This window comes from Lynx canadensis, chromosome F2, assembly GCF_007474595.2.
Source record: "Lynx canadensis isolate LIC74 chromosome F2, mLynCan4.pri.v2, whole genome shotgun sequence".
NCBI classification, from domain to species: Eukaryota; Metazoa; Chordata; class Mammalia; order Carnivora; family Felidae; genus Lynx; species Lynx canadensis.
Window position 1 is genome coordinate 36219639 of NC_044320.2, and position 14529 is coordinate 36234167.

Genomic DNA, 14529 nt, shown 5'->3' on the forward strand with positions numbered 1-14529 from the left:
CAACTCATGCCTGCGGAATGCCTCCCAGTATCTCAGGTTGGATATTTGATCTGTGCATCCCATGAATATTTATACTTTGGGGCAAAGTGGTTTAATTTGTCACTGGAAATTGAGGTGACAGTCTCGATTTGCGAAGCGGTACGCGTGGCAGGGACTGTGAAGGGAAAGAGACTCTGGTCCTACCCCAATGCACTCTGTATGGAGCTGGAAGATACTTTTGCTTGCCTACCTCAGATCCGTCAATCTCCCCCTTCTTCCTGACCGGACAGGTGCTCGGGGAAGGTGTTCTTCTCCTCATCTAAACTAATTTTGGTTTTCCTTGCCACGCCTGGCTAGACACTGCATTCATTTTATTTCAGTTTATTTCAATGAGGAATTAAAGGAGTCCTGCTGCGCGTGATGGGAGGAAGGTGGTTCTGAGAAAGATTTCTTTCCTGATAAAAAAAGATCCAAAGAATAAGTAGCTCCCTTTTTTGACCTCTGGATGTTGTTATGATGAACGGAACTCCTGCAGCCATCCTGCAGACGTGAGGGGAGGTAGCTGGAAGGATGACAGAGATGGCGAAAATCTGAGTCCTCGATTGTTGATAAGTCGATGATAAACCAACCCAGAGCTGCCTCCACTTTTAGACATCTCTTTATATAAGATAATAAATCCTTTGTTATTTAAACTGGTTGGTTCAAGGCTTTCTGTTCCATAGAAGCTGAAAATGTCTTAACTATGTGAGGCAGTGACTTTCAAGCTTTTTGGTCATAAACCAAAGTGAGAAATATGTTTATGTGTAATGCACTCTAAAATGTTCCATTTTTTTTCTACTTAAGTTTTAAAAATTCAGGTCATGACCCAACACAGTGATTTCAAAACTCACCAGTGGGTCATGATCCACATTTCTGAGAACATTACAGTCACAGGGCACATAAGCTAGTGTGATATAATGAAAGCATAATGTGGTTAAGTGTCACAAAAGACATACTAACACAGTGCTGATCACTTTGAACTTGGGGAAACAGGGAAGCTTTCACGGAAGGACTAAACCTTGAAAAATACCTACGTTTGGGGGTTCAAGGAATGACATGAGAAAAGACGAGATGGTGAGAAGTGCAGACACCCTCCAGCACCAGTGTGTAAATGTGGGCAGAGGTTGATGTATGTGATTTGGAGAGTAGTGAGAAGTAAGGTCTGATTCTAGTTAGAGAATGTGCAGCCTTGAATGGCAAGCAGATGAGAGGCCGGATGAAGGCGTTCAGAAAGGGCCAGGACTAAGGAAGTCTAAAATGCTGGCAGTTGCAGCCTGGGTTGGGTCTGTGTCATAGCAGAAGCTCAAACTGGTGGCGTTTAAAGCTTGAGACAAGTGACAAGGGCCTCCGCTCTGGGAGGCGAGCCCCCGCTCTGTCCCTTCATTCTGCCTATACTCACTAAAAAACCCATCTTACGTGCTCTGCCTGTGAGCTGCTTTCGGCGATGGGCAAACAGCGAGCTGGCCTTTCTAAGAATTCAGCCTGGCATCCCCCACGTGAAACCGACAGTGCCGGTTCTTCTTGTGATTCTTCTAAAGAAAACCAACAGGGTGAGAAAGAGTGGCCGGTTTTCCATTTCAGAAAGGCCAGCAACCCCCAACTTCTCATTGTTCTTCTTGCGCCCACCTACTTGCCTTCTCATGAGTTCGTTCACATTTTGTTAGATCTCACCCCAGAAGTTGGGCTGAGCCTTGCTACTTGGCACCTCTAGTGGGAAAAAAAAAATCAGTGGAGGAGGATTTGAAATTGTTGGTTAAATTGGATGTTTGTGCTATCTGTGGATTTTAATTACCCATGTCATTCCTTCTCTACTCTCTCCCTGAAAATCAAGAGTTGATTCTCATGATGGAAATTAATCAGAACTGGTCTGTGACTTCTCTTTTATTATACCCACAGACCTAAGGGATGGGCAAATCAGAGAGGAGTTTTATCAGAAACCCAAATACTGGAGAATAGAACCAGATTATAATAAATCTAAAGCAGAGGCAAGTTTATTCTTATCCTCCCCCTTTAAATTAGCGACTGTTTTTTAATGTGTAAATCGAAATGATCAGATTTCTGGAGCCTTGTTTCTGCTTTGACATTTAACACTGTTCGTGATTTGGGCAAAGGTCCCTACATTTCTGCCCCGACTGGCTCCAGACAGAAAATCACAAATAATACATATCCTTTGGGAGCACAAAGCAAGTTCATTGCTTCATTTGGAGTGAAGGACATTTCCACGATGAAAAGCACCAGCTTAACCGCATTTGACCCCAGAGCACATGAAATTAAGTGATGAGTTAGCATGATTACATTGGTTAATTATCTCATCAATATCTTCTTCAAGTGGTTTATTCGGGCTTTTCTTTGTAGAACTTTTCAACGCCTCATGTGTTGGAACTTCAGAATGGAGTTCACACAGTGAATAAGTGTGTGAAGGAAAGAGTAGAGAGGTGGGTGCTTTCCTCTCAAGTCCAAAGCCACACTATCCATCTCCTCCCAGTCCTGCTTGTGCTCCTGGCTTTCCTGCTTGGGTGCTGACACCCCCCATCTTCCAGGGACCTAGTCCCTTTGTGTCATCCCCGGTGCTGCCGCTCCTCACTGCCACGTGCAGCTGATCACCAGATTCTTGAACTTGTCTGCCTCCCCTCTGTTTCCGCTGCTCTCACACTGAATTCAAGGGCTCAGCGCTGCAATCTGCACTGAACAACTGGGCCAGCTTCTTGGAGTGGCCTTTCTGCTCCATTCCTCTCCCGTCTCAGTCAACCCCTTACTTGGCTACTGGAGTGACGTCCTAAATCCCAGCTTCAAACCGGCCACTCACTCCCTTGCACCGCGTTCCTCAGTGACTCCCCATCCAAATCCAAACTTATTAACACAACATTCAAGACCCTTCAATACTGAGCCCCAGCGCCTCACCGCAGGGTTTTCTCCCACGATGCCTGGTTCACGGACCAGAGTGAAGGGCAGGGTAGAACCTCCTTGTATGTCATCGTGAAGAATTGATCATATTGTATCGCGATTCCTCGGAGTCTGAAACACCTTCTAGACTCTAACCTTCAAGAGGGCAGGGGCTGGGTTTTCACTATCAGTGTCTACCATTGTGCCAGGCACATGATCTGTACACAATAAATATTAGTTGAATGAATGCAGATGTAAGAAATACCTCAGAGTTTCTCCTTTGGAATGGAATTTGCTTACCAATACCTAATATAGCCTTTTAACTTTCTACTAACATACGTATTCAGGATGCACAAAACAGTAAGCGTTCATAATCCCACCATAAGTTAAGACAATTGGAAAATCCACTGCCTGAATTTGGAGGAAATTTAGGGTAATTCTAAGTCTTATACGGCCGACTTGAGACTCAAAGTCGGGCACAGGACCTACTCCATGACGTCAAGCGATGTAGGCCTATAATGCCAAAGAAGGAAGCTGGACATTTTATTTCTCTCTAGATTTTTTTCCTTTGGCTTAGAGGCCTAAGGTCTGGCCTGCCCAAAACATCAAAAATCCATTCTTCAATTACTCAGGTTCTTTGCTTCAAGACAGAACTTCATTCTTTTCTTCCCAAGCTTACTAACAGTAAGCTCTCGCTTTCTGCATTTATTTAGACACTGCGAGTCCCAGTTTAATAAATATATTCCCAGAAAACAATAAGTGGAAAGTTGTGTACATGTATACGTGATGGCAGCAGGTGGGTGGGCATAGTTTATGGCAGTTGTGCCCTGGGAGAGTGTAGTCCAGCACATGGGTACCTTTGGGGATGACAGATACAGGAAGAGTTCTGGTAACAGTACATCCTGGGGACTATGGTTGTATGTGTGTGTGTGTGTGTGTGTGTGTGTGTGTGTGCATGCGCGCACATTTCATGTATTCCGGATGTCGACAAACCAGATACTAGATGCAGAACATTCTGACTCAACCTTACGAAGTGGGACTAAAGGAGTAACTACTTTCTGGATATTAGAAATTGCACCTAGCTGTGCACATTATACTCTCTTTCAGTTGAAGACCCGAGGAATGGATTCCACCAACATCCAGATGGGCAGTGAGGGGTGCCAAGAGAAAGCCACACTGCATCTTTTGGCGATCAGTAGACCTGGACAGATCACTCTTCGTTGCAGGGTAAGTTCTAGAATACTTCATATAAAGGAAACGCACCGTTATCCTGAAATCTCGAGGAAGGGCAAAGTATTTCTGAAAACAACGTACTGCGGGAACCAGAAGAGAATTTTAGAAAACTGTGTTTGCATCTTTGTGAGGACAGAAGAGGACATGGCCTTTGAAAGCAGAAGTTGATGAGGAAAGAGCACGTTTAAACGACATGAGGACAAAGTTAAACCAAGGACCACCGTGGGAAGGCTGAAAACGCAAGGTCACGTGGTGAATGTGACGAGAGCAAAGTCAGCAGTGGTCAGAGAGCACCTACTGGTTCCTGCCGTTACCGAGGGAGAAACAAAGGCAAGCTGAAGAGATGCAACGAGCAGAGGCTTCTCTCAAGGCTCCGGTGACCAGGTCACCATATCCACGAAGCTTTGCCCAACAGCTATGTGTTCAGTAACGCGCTGAGTGCCTCCTAGGTGGTAACAGCCTGGGTGCTATAGGCCATGATAAGATGGTGGTCAGATGGACACGGTGCTCGCCTTCCTCAGGGGTCCCTTCTGCACCTTTGGCCTGGTCCATCTTTGGCACCTTTAACATTCCGTTGTTTGGGACCGCAGACGTAGCCGCGCCCCTCCCCCAGGAAGGACACTCTCAAGGACAGGATTTCTCCAACAACGGCAGCTCAGAATCAAGCCCTCGAGAATCCTCTGGTGTTGGTTTTCTGACCACACCCCCTAAGGCCTCCCGGGAGTCCAAAGTCCACTGTTATTGCGGATCTGGAATTACCTGGTATTTCCTATGCACGTTTATTTTCCTTGTGGACATTTATTCAAAAATGATCTCTAGTAGCTTACTTTAATAGCCTTTTCCCTGACTTTAAAGGCAACACAAACCCCTTTGATATATAAAAAAGCACAAAGAAAAAAAAGATGTCCTCTATAAGCGGTAGCCGCTGAGGCCCACCCCACTCCATTTTGACCTCAGCCACACCGATCCTGAGCACTCGGAACAGTGCTTGACATGGAATAGACACTCAGTAATCAGTATGTGTCAAATGGACGGTCAAGAGCAAGTCCCATGGTCGCCATGCTGGGCCGCACATCAGGCTGAGGGAAGGCGCTGTCCTGGTAATCGCAAGCACCCCTCAGCCACGCTTTCTGGGCTCACGGTGGTGGCTGCTGTAGCCCCGGGGAGCTAGAACCATATCTCCACTCTCAGGACTGCCAGCACCTCTGGGCCTGTGGCCCCCGGGCACCTTGTATAGCTGGAGTGGTCCTAGGCCCTCAGGTCTGTGGGGAACATAAACCATCTTTGAGCTTAAGAGTCCTGGTTTTCCAGGGGCACCTGGGTGGCTCAGTCAGTTGGGCGTCAGATCTCAGCTCAGGTCATGATCTCACAATTTGTGAGTTCCAGCCCCGCGTCGGGCTCTGTGCTGACACCTCGGAGCCCGGAGCCTGCTTCGGATTCTGTGTCTCCCTCTCTCTCTGCACCTCCCCAACTCCACTTTGTCTCTCTCTCTCTCTCAAAAATAAATAAACATTAAAAAAATTAAAAAACAAAGAGTCCTGGTTTTCTGGAGTTCTCCATGCATGATGCTGAACCCTGCACCCTTTAGAAATGGAAAGAAAGGACCCCTCCCCCACTGTCTTTTCTCATAAAGGTGGAAAGCTGATGGCCTTACCGACCTATGACTTGGGTTCATGAAATTTTTAATGCTTTTAATATTTCTTTAAGTTTACTTATTTTTTTTTTTCAACGTTTATTTATTTTTGGGACAGAGAGAGATAGAGCATGAACGGGGGAGGGGCAGAGAGAGAGTGGGACACAGAATCGGAAACAGGCTCCAGGCTCCGAGCCATCAGCCCAGAGCCTGACGCGGGGCTCGAACTCACAGACCGCGAGATCGTGACCTGGCTGAAGTCGGACGCTTAACCGACTGCGCCACCCAGGCGCCCCTAAGTTTACTTATTTTTGAGAGAGAGAGTGTGTGAGTGAGCAGAGGAGGGGCAGGGAGAGAGACAGAGAGAGAGAGAGAGAGAGAGAGAGAATCTCAAGCAGGCTCCAAGCTGTCAGCACAGAGCCTGATGCAGGGCTGGAACCCACAAATCATGAGATCATGACCTGAGCTGAAATTGAGTCGGGTGCTTAACCGAGTGAGCCGCCCAGATACCCCACGTGCTTTTAATATTTTGATTGGTTTTCATGTGTTGGTGCTTGTTTTAAATGCTCTCCCACTGCCTGCTTAACTGTGGTTTCGCCTGAGGAGCTTGCTCTGTTTCACTTGCTTAAAAATTAATTAATCAATGAATTTTTGAGAGAGAGAGGGAGAGGGAGACACAGAATCCGAAGCAGGCTCCAGGCTCCAGGCTCCGAGCCGTCAGCACAGAGCCCAACGCGGGGCTGAAACCCACAAATGGTGAGATCATGACTTGAGCCGAAGTAAGATGCTTAACCAACTGGGCCGCCCAGGTGTCCCTCTGCTTCACTTTTAAGGTGCAAAAGCAGAATGATTTATTTGGAAGGAACCTGAGCAGGAAGTCCTGCCCACAGCAGGACACAAACCCCTCGGCCTTCCTGTCTCCTCAGTGAGTACAGCGGGACTTCCCTGATGGCACCTCTGGGGGATGAGTCCCTGAGTGGGAGCTTGTGTGAGGTTGGCTCCCTCTCCTACCCCCAGGGAAGGACTGGGCTCAGAGACTGCACCCTGACGTTGGGAGAGAAGTCTAAAGCTGTGAGGGACACACAGGTACCCAGTGGAAGCCCCACCACGGGGAGGGACTCGTGGAAAGGTAGGTAGCTGTCTCCGTGGCCCCCAATCCCAGCCCCCAAACAGGGTGGCTCCCTTTACTTGGCTCTTCCGCGCTAGGCCCCGTGTGACATTTCATTAGCTTACAGGTTGCGCAGCCAGCACAAGCTAGGAAGCCACCCAGAAAGGCGTTCAAGGTGACAGTGCCTAGCAGCGGGCTTATTCCCCCTGCCCCGCACCGCCCTCCCCCCGCCCCCCGCCAGCATTGCCAATCCCAGAATGCCACTTTGTCACCACACCCAGAACCCATCAGTTTGGCAGCCCTGGACTGATGTAACCAAATTCATAGGAAATGATGCATCAATCAGATTGTCAGTGTATCTGTCCTGACCGAGGGTGCTCCTTTTCGGGGACCCTAGTCACCAGCATGGGGAGCCACCCCCTGCCAATTCTTCCAAGTATCCAAGCAGCCAGGAGGCCACATCGGTCATCAGGGGGTTGCTGGGTGACGCTGGAGTAGAAGGCAGGACAAGTAGGTTTGGTCAGTGGGACAGCGTTCTTCCTGCTCCGCGGCCCAGCCCCACTTCTTTCTTCCCAAAGGAATCTCGCTTTGTCCAGGTTCCACCCTCCTCTGTGGAGGCCCGGGTGTCAAGGAGGCGAGTCCCATTCTTGGTGCCACAGGTGCATCTTGACTGCTCTGAATAGCGGCTCTCATTCTGTCAGATCCAACAACCCTCTTTTTACGGCAAATGTTTTTACAGCTTCCTCTGTACTACACTGAAATGAAATCTATAGATAATACAATCTATCTATATGTATAACTTCAAAAAATTCACTAACCATATTACAAAGTGTTATGCCTTAAATGTGTCCCCCAAAATTCATAGGTTGAAGTCCTAACCCCAAATGTGATGGTGTTAGGAGGTGGGGCCTTGGGGAGGTAATTGGCTGTGAGGGTGGAGCTCTCTGGGATGGGATAAGTGCCCCTCGAAAAGACCCCCGAGAGTTCACTGTCCCTCTCTGCGTTATAAGGGTACAAAGAAAAAATGACCATCCACCCTCATCAGAACCTGATCATGCTACCTCCCGAATCTTGGATTTCTAGTCTCCAGAACCGGGAGAAATCAGTTTCTCTTGTTGATAAGCCAACTGCCTGATCTAAGTTGCCAAGTAGAATTTAAAAGGAAAATAATTGGAGCTGGGGGTGCCTGGGTGGTTCAGTCAGTTGAGCGTCCGACTCTCGATTTTGGCTCGGGTCATGATCTCACAGTTTGTGGGATCGAGCCCAGTGTTGGGCTCTGTGCTGACAGCATGCAGCCTGCTTGGGATTTGCTCCCTCTCTCTCTCTCTCTCCCTCTCTCCCTCTACCCCTCCCCCATTCACTCTTGCACTCTCTCAAAGTAAATAAATACATTTTAAAAAATCAAGAAAGAAAAGGAAAATAATTGGGCCACCTGGGTGGCTCTGTTGGTGAAGCGTCTGACTCTTGATTTCAGCTCAGGTCGTGATCTCATGGCTCGTGAGATTGAGCCCCGAGACCGGGAGTGCGCTAACAGCTCAGAGCCCGCTTGGGATTCTCTCTTTCCCTCTCTCCCTGCTTCTCTCCCTCTCTCCCTCCCTCCCAAAATACATTAACAAGCACTTAAAAAAAAAATAAGAGGAAAATAATTGAGAATAAAATAGGACGTATGTCAACATGCAAGTGCTGGGCAGGACCACGCTAGAAGAAATGCATAACGACGTTCCAGGTGCTAGGGTCCCTCCCCAGAATCCTTCTGGTCTGGCAGCTCCCCGTGCAGGCCCACACAGGCTTGTTGTAGTGGAGACTCGAATTCCATGAATGGCGTTGGCATTGCTCATGTGCTTTTTCTAAGGCAGCGAACGACTCCTGGGAAAGTTCTGAACAAAACCGAGCACGGTGTTCCTTTGACGTACGCGGTCGTTGCTCTCCTGGAACATACGAGGTATTTTTAAAATGCTTTGGGTGCATAGATAAAAGAGAAGTAGGTTTTAGCTCAGATGATTTTGAACAGGTTCCCCCCCGCCCCCCCCGCCCCCCCCCCGTGGGACCGTTCAATGAGATGTTCAGAAATCACGTAGCTCACAAGCATGGGCTTGTCTCACACACTGCAGGGAGTTCACCACCCCTGGCCTTTCCGGCTCGACGCGCTAACGGTCATGGTCCTCCCTGAATCCTCGTGACCACCGAAAATGCACCCCTCCCGGCTGCTTCAGCACCCCGGCTGAGAGCCGCAGACCCAGCACATCCTGATGCCCCCCCCATTCCCCTTCCCCATGACGAAGCGGGAGACGAATTCGACTGGAGGCCTCTGGCGCGAGGTGTTTCTGCCCAATGAAAAGAGACAGCGGAGCCCAAGTAGCAGATCTCGCTGCCCGCGAGAATGCCAAGGTCCAAGCCAGGCTCAGGAAATAAAAAGGAAGGTTTGGAATCATGGAGAAGATGACTCCAATATGCTCTAGGAGGAGTCTGATACTCACTCTTCCTATGGGCAAAGGTGCTTTTTTAAAGGAGTCTGATCTTAAAAAGCTAACTCCTCTTTCCACCCATTTACCATAGTTCAACAGGCAAGTTATGGGCTGAGGAAACGATGTCTGCGGGCCTGCGACCCGGTGAGTTTGAGGACGGCCGGCCTGAGGAAGAGGCCATCACGGCGAGCGGAGGGGACAGGTGGTGAGAACTGGGGTGTCCAGTGGCTCAGAATGAGCCCCTCGGTCAGCCAACCTCCATTCTGCCCCATCTCCGTTCCTTCGATATGTTAAATAATTGTGCAAGCCGGTGCAGTTGGGCCTTTTCTCTTACGACAACCAAAAGCGTCTTCCTGGTAAGTGTTCATATTCTGGCTGTTGGGAGGTCCCCTTTCTGGGCTTTATGTAGAGAATTTATGTAGAGAACCTATCTTGGTTCTACCTTGAAGTGTGGTGGTTAAGGAAGTCTCTGGGTTCACATTCCACCTCTGTTTTTATAGGCTGTGTCCATTTAGGCAAATCACTTCATCTTTTGAGGTCTCATTTCCTCATCTGTCAAACGGGGGCCATAATAGTTTTCTGACTCTGGGGACATGGGGATTAAATTAAATGAGTTAATGTAAGAAAAGCATTGCAAACTGCCTCGCACATCCTTGATGTTGAATAGGTGCTAGTTGTGATTAGAGTCTTTTTAGTTTTTTGCTTGGATCTCTCTCGGCCGAGAACGCTAGAAATTCAATTCCAACTAATCCGAGCAAACAAAGAAAAGTCATTGGCACCCGCGGGCCCCGAGATGGGGTACTGAATCAGGAAGAGCTATTGAATCAAGCCCCTGAGGATGGGATGGGGAGCTTCTAGATGAGAGGTTGTGGCTTCTGGCTCCCCGTAAGAATCACCCAGAGGGTTTTTTTTTTTAAAGTCTCTGAGGCCCAGGCTGCACTCAGACCAATTAACTAAAAATTTCTGGTGTCGGACCCAGACATCAGCGGATATAAAGCTCAGGGGATCCCAGCGTGCAGACGAGGCTGAGAACCACTGCGCAGATGATCTCTTCATCAGACTTGCTTCTCTCTTTCGGGTTCCATTCTACAGAAAGCTTGTCCCGCCATGGCCTCAGATGTCTACCCTCCTATCATAGTCTCGATAGAAAAAAAAGAAGCAATTAACAAAGCATCTTTCAGTATCTGCATTCTGCATGTCAGAGGATTTGTCCTGCTTCATCCGTCTCCTGCTGGTCCTCTTTTCTTTCTTTCTTTCTTTCTTTCTTTTTATTTATTTATTTATTTATTTATTTATTTATTTATTTATTTTTGAGAGAGAGAAAGATCAGGTGAGCAGCAGAGGGAGGGAGAGACAGAGAGAGAGAGAGAGAGAGAGAGAGAGAGAGAGAGAATCTCCAGCTGTCAGCTCAGAGCCCAATTCCAGGCTCGAACTCACAAAATGTGAGATCATGACCTGAGCCGACCTTAGCTGAAAACAAGAGTCCGATGATTAACCGACGGAGCCACCCAGGCGCCCCCTCACCCCTATCCCTGCTCGTCCTTCTTATTCTGATCACTGTTGCAGAGGGCTGGGGTACAAGCCACTCCAGTGACCAGGAATCTTGATCGACAACACACCAGACGCATTTAGGATGAGACAGCAATTCCCTCAAAGATCTAAGAGGATCGACCAGGGGAAAATTGTATGTATCATCTAATTAAATAAAACTGGTTACACGTCATCTTGGTTGATACAATTAATTGTCAGCATGTTTTGCTTCAGCCATTTTCCCTAATGGATAGGATTTGGGCTTGATGGGGTCTTTTCTTCAGCTGTCTTAGCCACCGCAAGTGACAGGTTATTGCATCGCTGGGACAATGCCTGGCTGGTCTCTTGGCTGCCTGGACGGGGATTACAGGTTCTTCATTCCCTGGAGCTGCTTATTCACTGACTCCTTGTCCCGCCCACAGATGACTGATCTCATAGGTCACCTCTTGAATTCACTCCAGGATAATCTTCTAACAACACTGTCACCCGTAGGTACTGACTACACGGTATTTCGATTCAAACTGAAACCCAAATTTCCTTTCCTCCAACTTTTGACCTCTCTTTTCCTTTACTCACTTATCTTCAGGTTGAGGAGCTCTTGTGGGAAGGCACTTTTTTTTTAAATTTTTTAATGTTTTATTATTTTTGAGACAGGGACAGACAGAGCATGAGCAGGGGAGGAGCAGAGAGGAGAGAGAGAGACACAGAATCCGAAGCAGGCTCCAGGCTCTGAGCTGTCAGCACAGAGCCCGACGCGGGGCCCGAACTCACAAACCGTGAGATCATGACCTGAGCTGAAGTCGGACGCTTAACCCACTGAGCCACCCAGGCGCCCCCACTTTTTTTTTTTTTTTAAACAAAAGATGATTGGAGGGACACATGGAATCCTCACTGGTGCTTATCCACTTGTTCAGAATAGCACTTACCATATTCCCTTTTCTAAACCGGACATCATTGGGAACAACAGAACACGTTCCCAGCCTTCCAGAAAGCGGAGGATTTTTTTTTTTAATCAGTCTGGGTGTGGTGTATCTGAGGAAAGAAAGCACAGTAAATACCTGTACATAATTAGCATCAGTGCCGACCTAATCAAACATCCCCAGCCATGCCTATCTGCATCCCCGAGGGTCTCCAGCGACTGTGGTTGATTTCTGCCGCCCTGCTGTTGCACATTTGCTGAATTCAGCTTTCCTTTAGGTTTCACAAGGTTTTGGTTACACACCGAGCTGTTAATTTTGATAGCCGTGTTTCCCAACCAGCTAAAGTCATTGCTGCAACGTGACAGATGGACGACGGAGAAATGGCTGCAAGGTGGATGCAAGGGGAGTGATGGACAGAGGGCCTTTGCCATTGTGCGCTGCCTCTGGGGGCTTTTCTTATAAAGGAAATCTTGATCTCTTGGTTCTTAAGTAGACACCTCACTACTTAGTATGTAGATATGTGTTACGAAACCGTTCTCTTCCTGTTCTCACTGGCAGAGTTTCAGATGAAGTGAAAAGGGCCCCCCAAAGGGCTTTGCTCCACCACTAGATGGAGGAGCACCTTCACCCCTGCAGCCCTGGAGACAAGGGCCCAGGGAACAGGAAAAAGATCTGCTGCTACCCTCCCCCCACCCTCCCGGGTTCCTCCCAGCACCGGGCAGGAAGCCACCTGCCGCAGCAGCAACGGTCACCGGTGGGGTCACACTCGTCGTGCGCTTTACATTTTGAGATCTGATTCCTGCGTGAAGCCACAGCATCCTCTTTGGTGTTCTTTGAAAGTTCTGTGTTTTTCCAGCTGTTCCACAAACCTTTGTCGGCCAGGACAGCCTTGCACATGGCTTTCCAAAATTACCAAGGCCATCGACATTCTTTCCACCCACAGTATCCGCACTGACCCCTCCACCATTTGTTCATGCAAATCCTTCCCCTTCGAACCAGTGTTGTCTCACTTCCGCGTATCACAAAGGCTGTGCGCACCACTCAGAGCACGAGTGGCACTGGAAAGGGGTCACCGGGCGCAGCCAGGATTAGTTTTCTCTATTCTTGAGTTTCATATAAATAGAATCACACAATATGTCCTTTTTTGCGTGTGGCTGCTTTTGATCAATACGTCGTCGGTGAGATTCAGCCATGTTAAGCCGAATCCTATCCCATTATATAAATAGACCACAATTTGTCAGTTCCCTTCTTGATGGACATTTGGGTTATTTCCGGTTTTTGACTATTATAAATAGGCCGCTATGAACATTTTTGTCCAAGGCAATTTATGGGTGTATGTACTATACTCCTTTCTCTTGTATATATACACAGGGGTAGATTTGCTGGTCCTTGTAAGTGTGTGCTTAGCTTCATTAGAGACCTCCAGCTTTCCAAAGAGGTTGTTTTCTTATGTTTAATCTTTGCAACAACCGTAAGTGTTCGTCAGTCAGTTCACCGTTGCTTATTGAGCACCTACTATGTGGCAAGCACTGTTCTAGATGCTGGGATATAGCTACGAGTGGATAGGCAAGGTCTCTGTCATTGAGGCACGTTCTCGCGGGGTGGGGGGTAGTCAGGCAATGTAACAGAAAAAAAAAACAAAAAAGGGTAATACGCCGCAGGCGGTGTTCTAGGCCCTCGAAATGTAGCCGTGACCAAAATAGATGAACAGACTGCTGTCACGGAACAAGAAGAAAAGAGCAGGCAGGAGGGTCTGGAGGAGAAAGCAGAGGCCAGGTTAAGGAGGACCGGATAGATCATGGAAACGATTTTATCCCGAAGCAGTGGAAAGTCGCAGAAGGGCTGTAAGCAGAGACATGAAATGATCTAATTGACAGGGATGGGGTCGAGGAGATTCACTAGAAGGCTGTGTGATCCAGGCAGACTCTGGGCCAAAACTCTGTCTGCGACGGTGGAAGCCGTGACAATGACCAGAATTCAGGATATACTTGGGAGGTTGCGCCGAGAGGACTTAATGAACGATTGGTTATGGGGTGAGCAAAAAGAGGAATACAATTTAGATTCTAGATTCTTAGCCTGAGAAACGGGGTGGGTGGTGGTACCATGCCCCGAGACTGGGAGGACCGGGGAAGGAAGGAACTTGACGAAGAAAAGCAAGAGTTCCATTTTGCTAAATTCGAGATGCAGACGAACGTTCGAGTGGAAACGTTCAAGAGGCAGGAGTTCGCGGGAAATAGTCTGAAGACCTACCTTTGAGAACCATCGATGTGTAGATGACTGTCAAAGGCCCGAGGCTGAATGACAGCACCTGGGAGGAGAGTATAGGCCACGAAGGAGCCGGTGGAAGAGTCTTGGAATATACTGAGAATGTCCAGTTCCATTTTACAGATGGGGAAACCGAGGCTCAGAGGAGAGAAGCAAATTGCCCGAGGTCACACGGTGTGACAAAGTTGGTCTTATTTTAGAGTCTGCGTACTTACCCACTTCCCTTTAATGCCTGAGGTTTCTCACTTCTGCCACTTAGATGCCACATGACCTAACGTGAATTAGCCTTTCAGCGCCCCCCCCCCCCCCACCGTTAGCTCCACCTACAAGGTGGGGATAACAATAATTACGCATACCACATAGGCGGAGTGAGTACGCAATAAATGAATATCATGAAAGCGCTCAGAACGGCGTTGGCACACATTGGCGTCCGCTTGTGTCCGTTCCGCGAGCCACCGCTAAGCACACGCAGGC

At 48.2% G+C, this 14529-nt stretch overlaps 2 long non-coding RNA genes across 4 annotated transcripts in view; one reads left to right on the forward strand and one right to left on the reverse strand.

Annotated features, from left to right (window-relative positions):
• Positions 1-9667, forward strand: part of LOC115506375 — a 32385-nt gene extending 22718 nt beyond the window's left edge. For 2 of the 3 annotated variants that reach the window (XR_003966344.1, XR_003966342.1), the window contains exon 6: positions 4009-5491. This is a non-coding gene — a long non-coding RNA (uncharacterized LOC115506375). Of the gene's footprint in view, positions 1-4008; positions 5492-8727; positions 8818-9431 lie in introns of those variants that run through there. The other variant, XR_004343148.1, reaches the window with a different exon arrangement.
• On the reverse strand, positions 8475-14212 carry LOC115506376. Its single transcript, XR_003966345.1, has 3 exons — positions 14041-14212; positions 11797-11902; positions 8475-8803 (listed from the first exon to the last, which is right to left on the reverse strand). It is a non-coding gene; the product is annotated as an uncharacterized LOC115506376 (long non-coding RNA).
• Positions 14213-14529: the final 317 nt, after the last annotated feature.